We start from the raw sequence: 12,599 nt of genomic DNA on the forward strand, positions 1-12,599 counted from the left end.
TTACAGACTGATTGTCAGTACTGTAAAGACTTGTTTTCAACGAAAATCATTTGTTGTCTCATAGGGAAGGAAAGCTTACGAAATCCGTACAGGGAATGAAAAAATTTCGTTCCGTATGATGAGCCCCAACATTTGTTTATTATTGCATTCAGACGTCCTTTACAGTTTTACACGCAGCTGAAAGGTATATTATCTGTCCACCTACGTAGCAGTGACAGGTGCTTTTCGGAGAGCAGAGGTCATGTGAGGTAGACGTGGCCACAGAATTTGTCCCGACAGTTCACGGCATCGAGTCCACCGTGGCAACAGAAACCGCTCCTCCCACAGGAAGCTGAACTTTCTGCAGACCTGAACAACCCCGGCTGGAGCGACGGCCCAGCACAAATATACATTCACGGGATTCGGGGAAGGCGCCGGCGCACACAGCTGGAACTAATTGCAAGCAGCTTTCCGCACCAAAACGCCGCGCGGAGCAGCCCTACACCTGCACGGACAAAGGAATGCCGCCTACGTGACGACTGGGACCGCCGCTCGGAACACTGAAAACGCTATTTGCACAACACGTCAGGCGAACACTCAACGTACGGCCGTTTTGAATTGTCACTAGCAGAAGTTGGCAGTGTAGGAGGAACGACAATCTCTGCTTCGCAGCTCACGTAGGGAATGAGGAAACTTTGCAATCTCGAATACGATAGCAGCCAGCAAGGAACTATGACCTGAGTATATATGACGGTACTACCTGTTCCGGAAAGAACAGTTACCGTGGATGACCATGCAGCTTTGCTAGAAATGAAATGATAGTTAAATGGACACCCTAGCTGCAGGCAGGCGTTGATATACTTCATTGGGGACATGCTGAAAATGTGTGCCCCGACCGGGACTCGAACCCGGGATCTCCTGCTTACATGGCAGATGCTCTATCCATCTGAGCCACCGCGGGCACAGAGGATAGTGCGTCTGCAGGGATTTATCCCTTGCACGCTCCCCGTGAGATCCCCATTCCCAACATGTCCACACCACTACATCCGTAGTGCGCCTTATATGTGTTGGGAATGTGGATCTCACGGGGAGCGTGCAAGGGATAAGTCCCTGCACTGTGCCCGCGGTGGCTCAGATGGATGCCGGCACGGTAGCTCAGCGTGTTCGGTCAGAGTGCTGGTTGGCCTCTGTAATAAAAAAAACTGAGTGGGACGATCAACAAAACGAACTTCAACGGATGTCATGTGACGTCCGCAAAGAACAAACACACCGATCAAAAAAAAAAAAAAAGAAAAGAAAAAGAAAAGAAAAGATGGATAGAGCGTCTGCCAGTCTGCCATGTAAGCAGGAGATCCCGGGTTCGAGTCCCGGTCGGGGCACACATTTTCAACATATCCCCAATGAAGTATATCAACGCCTGCTTGCAGCTAGGTTGTTCATTTAATTATCATTTCATTTATGACCTGAGTCTCTGTCAGTGAGCTGTATTCTTTCTGGATGGAAAAGGCTGAGCTTGGGGCACAGAACTTGAGCGCACCTGCTGATTGCTGGCGTCTGCCTCTTCCAACATGTTGCAGCTTGACGGAAACCAATCTGTGGTATGTGCATGATTAATTACTATTTACAACCCCGCAGTTGCCTAGGTATACATTTTTCTCAGTTTTCAAGCAGGAACGAAAACAAAAAATGAACTGTGTTTGTAATAAAATATCGCAAAAAATCGATTACCATGTGTTCGTGAAAACATCTTCGAAATTATGATACACTGTTACAAAGAAACATGAATAATGTGCAAATGTGTAAGTACAGTATCGGACACCTTCTGTATGCAGGGTGAAGCTGCTTCACGTATCTGTAACGCGATTTTGTAAATGCGTCTATGGTAGCGCCTCATAGTAGCTCTACAGACGGCTATCGTTTTCGCCTGAAGGCGTTTGCGCTTAGCAATCGAAAGCTGTCAAAAGCCTGCCAGATATCAAGGATTTCCTGAAGTTGACTCGACTGTAGGAGTGTCTTAATAGTAAAGAATAAATGTAATGAAACTTCATGCGTGATGTGACATTTTTCACGTGCTTCAGTGTTTATGATGTTGTATCTCTTGAACTACGTGTCGTACAATTATCTCCTTGTGTAGGTACGTTCAGCGGCATATGTAGATACGATCAGCGAAATATGTTACGAACGGAGTTGATAGAAAAGAAGTAATAAGTTTAAATGTCATGCATGATGCGATAGTTTCTCACGCACTGAATGTTTATGACGTCATATCCTCTGATCTTTGTGCCATACATTCAGTGGAATATGTGGATACTGTCTGCAAAATGTTTTGCCAATAGAGGAAGTAGAAAAGAAGTAATAAACACAATGCGGAAGTTCTCACTAGTTCAGACTTTATGGCGTCATATCTCCTGCACCATGATGTACATTTTTAGGTGCATTTGGCGGTAAATGTGGATACTGCCAGCGAAATTCGTTGCGAACACAGTTAGTAGCGCAGAAGTAATACATTTAAACGTCATGCATTATGCGGCAATTTTTATGACGTCATATCCGCTGAAATATGATAGGTAGGTGGTTCTTATCCCCACAGAGGTTGTTGCCTGACAGTATGGGATACGTGCACAAAGTTTGGTCGAAAAGTGTCGAATGGCTTAGGAGGTGTTACGGAACATACATATACATAAAGCTAGATTTTTATTATACGTATAGATGTTTGGTTGTAAACGTCAAGTCACTGAATGTAACATAAAATGCAGAGTTTCTGAAATACGTAAATGCTTCCTATCTTTACGGTACGTATCTTGCCGAAAATTGATAAACATTTCCAAAGCCATCCCGAAAGACATTATCAGTCACCTTCTATGTGTGCGGAGGGGATGTAACATTACTAGGCAGACAGATCTTTGTACCCGCAAGTGGCCTGTGTCGTAGTTGAATAGTTAGCTCACAGAGAGCACTGAATGTTGTTACACCGAACGAATCTGCTAAGCGCCTTAGCAACCAAAGGCTGTACGGCCAATTGCTCGTGTCAGTCAGCTATGCTGCCACCACCTGAGAATCGTGTTCACATGTGTGCTCCGTGTTTTGTTGACTGCGAAACATTGATTTTATTAGCTTTGTATCGTTCAAGACTAAAATATAAAATGAAAATGCTGGTTGGCTAGGGTAGGTAGGTGGTTAGTGTTCAACGTCCCGTCGACAGCGAGGTCATTAGAGACGGAGCTCAAGCTCGGGGTAGGGAAGGATTGGAAAGGAAGTCGGCCGTGCCCTTTCAAAGGAACCATCCCGGCATTTGCCTGAAACGATTTAGGGAAATCACGGAAAACCTAAATCAGGATGGTTGGAGACGGGATTGAACCGTCGTCCTCCCGAATGCGAGTCCAGTGTGCTAACCACTGCGCCACCTCGCTCGGTGGTTGGCTAGGGCCTCCCGTTCGCCTGATGCAAGTCTTTGGAATTGACGCCACTTCGGCGACGTACGTGTCAATGCGGATGAAATGATGATAATGATAAGGACAACACAACACCCAGTCCCTTAGCGGAGAAAGGTCTCCGGCCTAGCCGGGAATCGAACCCGGGCCGTTAGTTATGACGTTCCGTCGCGCTGACCACTCAGCTACCAGGGGCGGACAAGAGTAAAATTACTTGGCCTGTGTGTTAAAGACTGTTTTGATTTTGTGACTGCTGCGGTTCCACTGGCGAAGAACGTGATATCGCAGGATTGCGAAACAGTGTCGAATCGTGCGACGATCGTTCAGGTAGACTCATACCGCCTAAAATATTTCGTAATGTACACTACACATACCGTAAAGGCTGTTTTCAGCTAAAACGTTTAGCAATGGATTTATAGATTATGATAGGCAATTTATATTTACAAGTTATCGATGTGTCATAATTTATTAAAGAAGTATATAATTATGAATTTGCAGTTAGGTTCAAACTTTAAATTTGCGCTGCTGAAGAAGTTGACATTTGGACATAGTCTGCACTTTTTATCCTACTATGCGTTAAATAGAACACCGTTTATGATCACTCGCGCTGTTGATAGCACAGAGACCGATGGAACTGTTATGACCTGATGAAAGTACAATCCTCCGGTATAACTGTGGGTTCTTTGATTGTTCAGAGAGATAGTGGATTAGAACTATAACATACGAAATACTAATTCACTTTATTACAAGAATGACAATTTTTTTTCTTTATTGTCATTTTGAAACCTGTATACAGGCAGGCCTGCAGCAGCATACTACGCCGCTCTTTGGCCGCAGAGAAACACAAAGTTACAATGAAGACAATTAGAGAAAAAAGATGGTGGATATATAAACGGAGACAAACACTTTTTAAAATACAAGATGCCGTTCACGGGCGTAGAGTCCAAGATAAAATTGTTCAGACACTTGGACACAGACAGAAACGAAAATTGTCACACGTGAACGTAGGTGCACAAAACGAATAACACTGAACCACTTAAGCACAAAACGACGGCACACACAGAACACGAGGCGTTGATCTCCGGCGCGCGAATGTTCACTAACCGTGCACGAGTCCGGGGACCTGCCAAGAGAGGAGGAGGGGGGGTACGGAGAGGGAGAGGGGAGAGCAGATGCCATGCGCATGGGAGACAGGGGGAAGGGAGGAAGGGGGAGGGGAAGCCCGGGGGAAGAGGGGTGGAGGGAGGGGACGGGAGAAAAGGAAAAGGAAGGGAGGGAGGATGCCTAAAGGAAAGGACACAGGAAGTGGCAGGGGAGGATCAAAGTTGATAGGAAGGGTAGATGGAGGGGAGGAGGACATCATCAGGGAGGGGGAGCTGGCGGAAGCCACCTTGGGAGAGGGTAAGGAGGGTGGAGAGATGGAGACTGGGTGGGACGTGGGAATACAGGCGCGGCAGCAGGTGGGGGTGGGAGAGGATGGGTGAGACAAGCAGATGAGGAGGCTCGAGTTTGCGGGAGGTATACAGGATCTGTATCCTTTCAAGGAAAAGGAGGGGGTGGGGGAAGGGGATGAGATTGTACAGGATCCGTGTGGGGGAGGGGAGACGGATGCAATAGGCAAGGCGGAGAGCATGGCGTTCAAGGATTTGGAGGGATTTATAAAAGGTATGGGGGGCGGAGATCCAGGCCAGATGGGCGTAACAAATGATAGGGTGGATGAGGGATTTATAAGTGTGAAGGATGGTGGAGGGGTCCAGACCCCACGTTGGACGGAAAGGAGCTTGAGGAGATGGAGTCAGGAGCGTGCCTTGGCTTGGATTGTCTGGAGATGGGGAGTCCAGGAGAGGCGACGGTCGAGGGTGACGCCAAGGTACTTAAGGGTGGGAGTGAGGGCGATAGGATGGCCATAGATGGTGAGATAGAAATCATGGAGGCGGAAGGAAGGGGTGGTTTGGCCTACAATGATTGCCTGGGTTTTGGAGGGATTGACCTTGAGCAACCACTGGTTGCACCAAGTGGTGAACCAGTCAAGATGGGATTGGAGAAGGTGTTGGGAGCGCTGCAGGGTGGGGGCAAGGGCAAGGAAGGCGGTGTCATCGGCAAACTGGAGAAGGTGGACGGGGGGTGACGGCGGCGGCATGTCCGCCATGTACAAAAGGTACAGAAGGGGGGAGAGGACGGAGCCTTGGGGCACACCGGTGGAGGGGAAAAAGGTCTAGGAATCTGTGTTATGGATTGTGACATAGGAAGGATGGTGGGAGAGAAAGGAGCCGATCAGACAGAAGTAGTTAATGGGAAGGGCGAAGGCTTGGAGCTTGAATAGGAGACCGGAATGCCATATGCGGTCATAAGCTCGTTCGAGGTCCAGGGAGAGGAAGATTGCGGAGCGACGGGAATTAAGCTGGATGGAAAGGGGATGAGTGAGGTGAAGGAGAAGGTCGTCGGAAGAGAAGGACGGCTGAAAGCCATACTGGATAACGGGAAGGAGGCGATGCTGGCGGAGATGCTGGTGGATGCGTCAGGTGAGGATAGATTCCAGGACCTTGCCGAAGACCGAGGTAAGCCTGATGGGATGGTAGGAGGAGACGGCGGACGGCGGTTTGCCAGGTTTAAGGAACATTAGGATACGGAAGGTTTTCCACAGGTCGGGGTAGTAACCGGTGGACAGGACTACATTGTAGAGCCTGGCCAGGGTGGAGAGGAAAGAGACAGGAGCTTCACGAAGGTGACGGTAGGTGACACGATCGTGACCAAGAGCGGTGTTGCATTTTGTGCGTTGTGTAGCAATGAGATCCTGTGTAGTGACAGGGGCATTGAGTTCCGTGTGTGTAATGTTGTCCAAGTACTGGAAACCAGGTGCGAGTGGAGGGACAGAGGTGTCAGTTCGATCGCAGACATCTGGGAAGAGGGAGTAATCGAACTGGGGATCATCGGGGATGGAAAAAGACATCGGAGAGGTAGGAGGCAAAGTGATTGGCCTTACTAAGGGAGTCAGGGAAGGGGTGATCATCATGGAGAAGAGGATAGTAGGGGGGTTTAGTTCCAGTAAGGCGACGGAAGGCTGACCAGAACTTGGACGAGTTGATAGGTAGGGTAGCATTTAAACGGGTGCATGTCTGTCGCCAGTCCCGGCGTTTCTTAGCCGCGAGCAAATTACAAATGTGTTGCTGGAGTTGCCGGTGGCGTCGTAGTGTGTCTGGGTCACGCGTGCGGAGGAAGGCACGGTAGAAAAGGCGGGATTCACGGAGGAGGAGGACGGCCTGTGGGGGTAAGGTAGGACGGTGGGAGTGGATGGCGACAGTAGGGATGTGGGCCTCCACGGCCTCAGACAAGGTCTGCTGGAGAAAGGAGGCGGCATGGGTGACATCGTCAGGGTGGTGGTAGGTGAAGGGGTGGCTATCGACCTGGGTGGAGAGGGTATCCCGGTAGGTATTCCAGTTGGCACAGGAATAGTCATGGACGTACTTAGGAGGAGGGTCATTACGAGGGTCGGGGTGGGGGCGACGACCGTCTGAAACGGTGAGGAGGACAGGGAGATGGTCGCTACCAATAGGCTCCAGGACAGCCACCATTATGCAGCCAAGGAGGTTGGAGGAGGAGAGGATAACATCGGGAGTGGAGTTGGATTTGGGACGGGTGTGCTGGGGGATGGGGATGAGGTCGCCTTGAAGGGAGGAGAGGAACCGATGCCACCGCCGTAACTGGGCGGCAGAACGACTATGGATGTTGAGGTCAGCGGCGATCATGTAGGAGGAGAAGGTACCGTCAATGTGGGAGAGGACGTCGAAGGGAATAGGGGCGTTAGGACATACATAGATGGTGGCGCAGGTAACAGTAAGGCCGGAGAAGAAGAGACTGAGGGTCAGGTGTTCGGTGGGGTCGGGAAGGAGAGGTTGGAGCTGAACGGGGATATGGCGGTGGTGACCAATGGCAACTCCGCCACACGCAATCGGGAGGGGACTATCGGAGCGGTGAAGGAGTTAGAGAGTAAATGTGGATGGTGTGGTGGGGTTGGAGGAAGGTTTCATTGAGGAAGAAGGCATCCATGTGGTGGGTGGCAAGGGTGTGCAGGAAGAGGTTCTTGTTGGCGGGAAGGGAGCGGATGTTGTTGTAAAGGATCCGGTGCTGTCACGCCATGACAGGGATTTAAACAAGGGTGTCAAGATGGGAGAAGGTGAAATGGGCCTGGTTGTTGGAGTAGGTGGCGTACCATTTTAGGTGGAAAACGGAACGGGCGGCGAGGGAGATCTGTTGGAGGGTGTGGGGGCGCTGAAAGGGATGAACATTCTGAAGGACGATGGTGAGAATCTGATGATGTCCTCAGGGGTAGGGGGTGGGCGAAGGGAATTTACAGGAGGGGTGGGGGCGTCCAGAGGGTGGAAAGGAACGGTGAGTTCAGGAGTGGTAGGAGGGGGTCGGGCCTTACATTTCTGGGAGTAAGTAGGATGAGGGAGGTTACAGGTATTGCAGGAGGGGGGGGGGGACTGGAGATTGGGGCACTGCCGTAAGAAGTGAGCTTGTCTACAGTGCGGGCAGGTGGGGGCCTCGTGGCACTCAGATGTCGTGTGTGCATTATACCGCAAGCACCTCTGGCAGCGGAGGGATTGAGGAGGGGAACGGGAGGGGTCAACTTTATAACGTTGCTCCTTCAGGAGATGGTCTATGGATGGGGCGTGCTCGGAAAAGACCCGCATAAGACGGGTGGGGCCGGCAGCGTTGTGGATGCGATGAGCCGCATGCACCTCCAGATGGGGATGTGCGTGAAGCTCCCCCAACACCTCTTCCTCCGTGATCGTCGGACTAAGCCGAGTGATCACGGCGGTGAGGGTCGGCGGGCGGCGCGGGGGTTGGGGTTGGTGGGAGGGAGGCGGGGAAGGAGCAGGGGTGAGGGAGGCATGAGGACCAAAGCGGATGACAGGGATACGGTAAGGCGATGGTGAAGATGATGACGATGAAGGCGAAGGGGAGAGTGGAGCGTGGGCTGTAGCCCGCCAGGCGACCACCCTAGCGGGGCCCGCAGAAACGGAAGGAGCAGAGGGAGGGAGTGGAGGGAAGGGATCAGAGGAGGCGCGGGAGGGAGGAGCCGGGGATGGGGCGACGAATAGGGAGGGAGATGGGAGAGTGAGGAGTGGGGGGATGGACATTTGCGTAACTTTATACAATACATTGCCACATGAATCTGCCGAATATTTACAGCTGGTTTTGAATATTAATGCGTCACTTGACGCTCACACTTACTTAACTCTTTCCTTAAAGTACAAAGTCCACAAGGACAGTTCCATCTAACAAGGAAACCCTTTGACTGTAAGGTGCCAAGAGGAAAGTGACGTTTACGGCACTCGACATGCTGTCTACCATGCAACCTCAATATTGGCTGCTAAAGGCAACAGAGGGCGGAACTGGAGCACAGCATGAGGCTGCGGTGCGTAGCTCAACTGTTCAGTCGACGAATAACTCGGAACAGTGCCACATCGCTAGTGGTGCTGGTACAAAGCAGAGCAATGGCAGCGATAAACAAAGCGAACATTGCATTATATCTACAACAACAGTTGCCGAAGTTGACATTTCGTCAGGAAGGAACCCAAGGAATTTCGCAGAGATAAAGAAGTGTTAGATAAAATTATAACGTTGCTACGAGATGAGTTAGTAGAATGTGTGGCCTCGTATATGCTCGACTGTAGGGACAATATACAGTACTGGCCATTAAAATTGCCACACCACGAAGGTGACGTGCTACAAACGCGAAATTTAACCATAAGGAAGAAGATGCTGTGATATGCAAATGATTAGCTTTTCAGAGCATTCACACAAGGTTGGCGCCGGTGGCGACACCTACAACGTGCTGAAATGAGGAAAGTTTCCGCCAGATTTCTCATACACAAACAGCAGTTGACCAGCGTTGTCTGGTGAAACGTTGAAGTGATGTCTCATGTAAGGAGGAGAAATGCGTACCATCGCGTTTCCGACTTTGATGAAGGTCGGATTGTAGCCTATCGCGATTGCGGTTTATCGTAACGCGACATTGCTGCTCGCGTTGGTCGAGATCCAATGAGTGTTAGCAGAATATGGAATCGGTGGGTTCAGGAGGGTAATACGGAACACCGTGCTGGATCCCAACGGCGTCGTATCACTAGCAGGCAAAATGACAGACATCTTATTGGCATGGCTGTATCGAATCGTGCAGCCACGTCTCGATCCCTGAGTCAACAGATGGGGACTTTTGCAAGACAACAACCATCTGCACGAACAGTTCGACGACGTTTGCAGCAGCATGGACTACCAGCTCGGATACCATGGTTGCGGTTACCATTCACGCTGCATCACAGACAGGAGCGCCTGCGATGGTGTACTCAATGACGAACCTGGGTGCACGATGGCAAAATGTCATTTTTTCGGATGAATCCAGGTTCTCTTTACAGCATCATGATGGTCGCATCCGTGTTTGGCGACATCGCGGCGAACGCACATTGGAAGCGTGTATTCGTCATCTTCATACTGGCGTATCACCCGGCGTGATGGTATGGGGTGCCATTGGTTATACGTCTCGGTTCACCTCTTGTTCGCAATGACGGCACTTTGAACAGTGGACGTTACATTTGAGATGTGTTACGACCCGTGGCTCTACCCTTCATTCGATCCCTGCGGAACCCTACACTTCAGCAGGATAATGCCTAACCGCATGTTGCAGGTCCTGTACGGGCCTTTCTGGATACAGAAAATGTTCGACTGCCGCCCCGCCCAGCACATTCTCCAGATCTCTCATCAATTGATAACTTCTGGTCGATGGTGGCCGAGCAACTGGCTCGTCACAATGCGCCAGTCACTACTCTTGATGAACTGTGGTATCGTGTTGAAGCTGCATGGCCCGCTGTACCTGTACACGCCATCCAAGCTCTGTTTGACTCAATGCCCAGGCGTATCAAGGCCGTTATTACGGCCAGAGGTGGTTGTTCCGGGTACTGATTTCTCAGGATCTATGCACCCAAATTGCTTGAAAATGTAATCACAAGTCAGTTCTAGTATAATATATTTGTCCAATGAATACCCGTTTATCATCTGCATCTCTTCTTGGTGTAGCAATTTTAATGGTCAGTAGTGTATATGAGGGATACAATGATGACGATACGTGCTTAACATATGAAAGTGATATTATAATAGATGTCGATCCATCTAGTACATCATTCTTGTCGGACAGGGAGCCATAAATCCAATCTCCAGTGAAATGTAGTAAAGGAAAATTGCTGTCCAAAAATCGGCTACTAAACATAATTACTTACTCGGAACATCATCCGCAGCATAGTAAAAAACAGTTTTGAACATATTTTGAATAAGTCCGCAGCGATACGTCCGTATAATACATAAGAAAAACTACGGATATTCGACGAACGACAAGGCGCACTTGTTACAAAAACTGGTGTTTGCGAGTTTACAGGATGCTCGATACAATTTACAGGATGTGCATGATAGTGTATCAGTACGTTACGCACATCAAATTGCCCGCGACATGGATTATAGTGATCTCAGAGGAAGCAGTGGGTGGTTGCATAACTTCAAACAGTGCTAAATAATTGAAAGACATTCCACAGCAATCTGCACAATCGGCGGAAAATTTGTAGGATTTGAAGAGGAAATGCATATGAAAGGAACGTTAGGAATTAGAGATACCAAAGGAGCTGTAGCAACATCAACTAACATCAATTCCGTAATACATTCGCATACAATTATGCCGACTGTTAACCCTAATGGTAAATTGGCTGGAAAGTTGTTTATTATGCTGCGAGGAGTTGGAGGTGCTCTGCCCCCTATGATTCTTACACGTGTGCGTGATCTTACAAGGCCAGCAGGGAATATTTACGTCACAGCAAGCAAGAGTGGAAAAATGGACTAAGGGAACTATAGTTATGGTCCTACATTTGACCTATTGCTGGTAGAAAGAACTCGCTTTTGTTTGATTCCAGGTTTGCATATAAAAATCATACTCCTTTAGAGCAAACTAGCCCTCTTGAATCCCTCCTGCGAAGTGTGTGACGGTGCAGTGGAAACACTGAAAAAACTGAGCCCCTCCATATTTTTGTTTCTCTATGCATATAAAACATATTATCGCACTATCTGCAGCTACGCTTAATGGACACCAGTATTACTATAATCCCAACGACAGACTGTTTCGCATTCGGTTGCATACCATGATATTCCATCAGTTCTCATCACCCCGTTACACCAACATGATCCAATATGATCTATATGGGTTCTTTATGAGCAAATACCTAATTGATCGTCTTGAATGGTTTGCAACTACCAAGGAATTCGGCTTCGATCTTGATGGTGCGGACATTTGTAGTCACTCAGGCGCGCCATTTTTCATTCGGTGTTCGTGGTGCAAGTTAATGGTTTGTTTTGAACATTTCTAGAAGGTCTACAATGCCCATTTTGTGAAGCGTACGACATACTTCCCACAAAAGGTTCATCTCTAGACCTCCATGACACTCGTTTTCTGTCGCCCTCCTGATGCATCTGGTGAGGCATTAGCAGCTAAAATTTTTCCTGTCTTAATTGTTAACACAATACTTTTAACTGAGCCTTACTAAAGGTTGACCTGGTAACCTCGCAATCAAGATGTGTAACACCCCACCCGTTACTTATCTGGTTTTGCCGTGTGTTCACCCCAGCTAATTGACTAACAGTTCAACAGAGAGTGCAAAACTGCCGCAATATCGGATAACGCAAAGAAAGTAATAAGGCCCTGTAACTCCTGATTGAACTGCGGTGGCAGTGTTGACATTAATTGATTCAGAGTTGATCACTTTTAATTCAAAAGGGGTGCACATTGATATTATATTCAGCTATTGAACATCAGATGCAAGTGTTGAACATAAAATTAATTAAGAAAATGACTTGGGATTTCAACTACTTGATTGAAAACAGATGCAGTCGATTAGCACAAATTTATTTTAACTCACGACCTTCAGTTATCACATTACATGACTCTCCTAGCAGGCAGTGGTAATAAATTGCGTTTGGGTGGAGTAAAGCGCGATAACTCAAAAGTAATTCCTATCGACTGACCCAGGCGTAATGTGAAGTGCGAGAAGAATTCTACAATACACGGCCCATGAAACCCTCGTGGAAACTTTGCCGACGTGATCCAAAAAATTAATCAGTGGCCGGAGCAGGCGCAATATCACCGAATAC

At 48.7% G+C, this 12,599-nt stretch overlaps 1 non-coding gene across 1 annotated transcript; it reads right to left on the minus strand.

Moving 5' to 3' along the window:
- Positions 1–866: 866 nt before the first annotated feature.
- Positions 867–941, minus strand: Trnat-ugu (transfer RNA threonine (anticodon UGU)). The gene has a single exon. It is a non-coding gene; the product is annotated as a tRNA-Thr (tRNA).
- Between the last annotated feature and the right edge of the window lie 11,658 nt (positions 942–12,599).

Source organism: Schistocerca cancellata, chromosome 5 (assembly GCF_023864275.1).
Source record: "Schistocerca cancellata isolate TAMUIC-IGC-003103 chromosome 5, iqSchCanc2.1, whole genome shotgun sequence".
Lineage (NCBI taxonomy): Eukaryota > Metazoa > Arthropoda > Insecta > Orthoptera > Acrididae > Schistocerca > Schistocerca cancellata.